Here is a 2,506-nt window from a genome sequence, read left to right on the forward strand (position 1 = left end):
CGTATGGAAGAGTGAAATGTGTTTGTGTGTGTGGGTTGCATCTATATCCATGTGTGTGTGTTATAGTTTGGCTAACTAGTTATAGGTGAGTGTGTGGAAGTTAGCCAATCTATAGGTGAGTGCGTTTTAGTTAGCCAATCTACAGGTGAGTGTGCGGTAGTTAGCTAATTTACAGGTGAGTGTGCGGGTAGTTAGCCAATCTACATGTGAGAGTGTGGTAGTTAGCCAATCTACAGGTGAGTGTGCGGTAGTTAGCCAATCTACAGGTGAGTGTGCGGTAGTTAGCCAATCTACAGGTGAGTGTGCGTAGTTAGCCAATCTACAGGTGAGTGTGCGGTAGTTAGCTAATTTACAGGTGAGTGTGCGGTAGTTAGCCAATCTACATGTGAGTGTGCGGTAGTTAGCCAATCTACATGTGAGAGTGTGGTAGTTAGCCAATCTACAGGTGAGTGTGCGGTAGTTAGCTATTTACAGTGAGTGTGCGGTAGTTAGCCAATCTACAGGTGAGTGCGTGTAGTTAGCCAATCTACAGTGAGTGCGTGGTAGTTAGCCAATCTACAGGTGAGTGTGCGGTAGTTAGCCAATCTACATGTGAGAGTGTGGTAGTTAGCCAATCTACAGCAGTGGAGGCTCCTCAGAGGAGGAAGTTCATCCTCAATCAATTTCATAAAAATAAAAATAGTGAAATATATTTTACGCGCTAAAAAGTTATTACTTTAGATAAAACTATAATAAATATATTCACATGTCACCAATCATTTATTAAAACAGACTGTTTTGCAAAGAATGTCTACAGTAGCCTCAACTACACTCTGTAGGGTAGCACCATGGTGTAGCCGGAGGACAGCTAGCTTCCGTCCTCCTCTGGGTACATTGACTTCAATACAAAACCTAGGAGGCTCATGGTTCTCACCCTCTTCCATAGACATACGCAGTAATTATGACAACTTCCAGAGGATGTCCTCCAACCTATCAGAAAGCAACAGTGAAATGCTTACTTGGAAGCCCTTAAACAACAATGTAGAGTTTTAACGAAGTAGAAAAATTAGCTAAATAAACTAAGGAAAAATAGTAACACAATGAAAAAATGCAATAATGAGGCTATATACAAGTTGTCCACTCAATCAAAGGATCAGAGAAGGAATCTAGTACTGAAAGCATAAGTTACCGCTAGCTAGCAGGAATGAAGGGAGTCTGAAACCTTGAAGATTTAAAATAGTTTATCAGGGCTTCTCTCTTTAATACAGTTTTCAGTTGTCTCTCTTTTAATCAACTGACTTGCTGCTGTTACTGTTTATTATCTATCCTGATTGACTAGTCACTTTACCTCTACCTACATTATATTACCTACATTATATTACCTACATTATATTACCTCAACTACCAACACTGCTGTTACTGTTTATTATCTATCCTGATTGACTAGTCCCTTTACCTCTACCTACATTATATTACCTCCACTACCAAGACTGCTGCTACTCTGTTAATTATCTATCCTGATTGACCAGTCACTTTTATCCCTACCTGCATGTACATATTACCTCAATTATCTACACTACCTGGTACCCCTGCACACATTGACTCAGTACCGGTACTCCTTGTATATAACCATGTTACTACCTGGTACTGCTTGTATATAGCCATGTTACTACCTGGTACTCCTTGTATATAACCATGTTACTACCTGGTATTACTGTGTAACAGTTTTGCTTCCGTCCCTCTGCTCGCCCCTACCTGGGCTCGAACCAGGGACCCTCTGCACACATCAACAATTGACATCCACGAAGTATCGTTACCCATCGCACCACAAAAGCCGCAAGGGGAACAACTACTTCAAGGTCTCAGAGCGAGTGACGTCACCGATTGAAACACTATTAGCGCGTACCACCGCTAACTAGCTAGTCATTTCACATCGGTTACACCTGCACATTGACTCAGTACTGGTACTCCTTGTATATAACCATGTTACTACCTGGTACTCCTTGTACATAGCCATGTTACTACCTGGTACTGCTTGTATATAGCCAGGTTACGACCTGGTACTCCTTGTACATAGCCATGTTACTACCTGGTACTCCCTGTATATAGTCACGTTACTACCTGGTACTCCTTGTATATAACCATGTTACTACCTGGTACTCCCTGTATATAGCCATGTTACTACCTGGTACTCCCTGTATATAGCCATGTTATTACCTGGTACTCCTTGTATATAACCATGTTATTACCTGGTACTCCTTGTATATAGCCAGGTTACTACCTGGTACTCCTTGTAAAGGGCTCGTAAGTCAGCATTTCATGTAACAGTCTACACCTGTTGTATTCAGCATTTCATGTAACAGTCTACACCTGTTGTAGTCAGCATTTCATGTAACAGTCTACATAAACAGGGTTAGACTGTGTACAAAACGTGAAAATGACTCTGAATACAAGAACCGGTTGTAGGTGGATGGTGACTAGTTACCAGAGGAGGCGACTGGAAAGAGCTAGATGAAGCGGTAGTCAT

The 2,506-nt window shown here is 41.6% G+C and overlaps 1 protein-coding gene across 1 annotated transcript in view; it reads right to left on the reverse strand.

The window, feature by feature from the left end:
* LOC112078558 (uncharacterized) overlaps window positions 1-2,506 on the reverse strand; it is a gene marked incomplete at its 3' end in the record, with an annotated part of 11,512 nt that overhangs the window by 5,787 nt on the left and 3,219 nt on the right. The gene's annotated exons all lie outside the window — the stretch shown is intronic.

This window comes from Salvelinus sp. IW2-2015, unplaced genomic scaffold, assembly GCF_002910315.2.
Source record: "Salvelinus sp. IW2-2015 unplaced genomic scaffold, ASM291031v2 Un_scaffold5873, whole genome shotgun sequence".
Lineage (NCBI taxonomy): Eukaryota > Metazoa > Chordata > Actinopteri > Salmoniformes > Salmonidae > Salvelinus > Salvelinus sp. IW2-2015.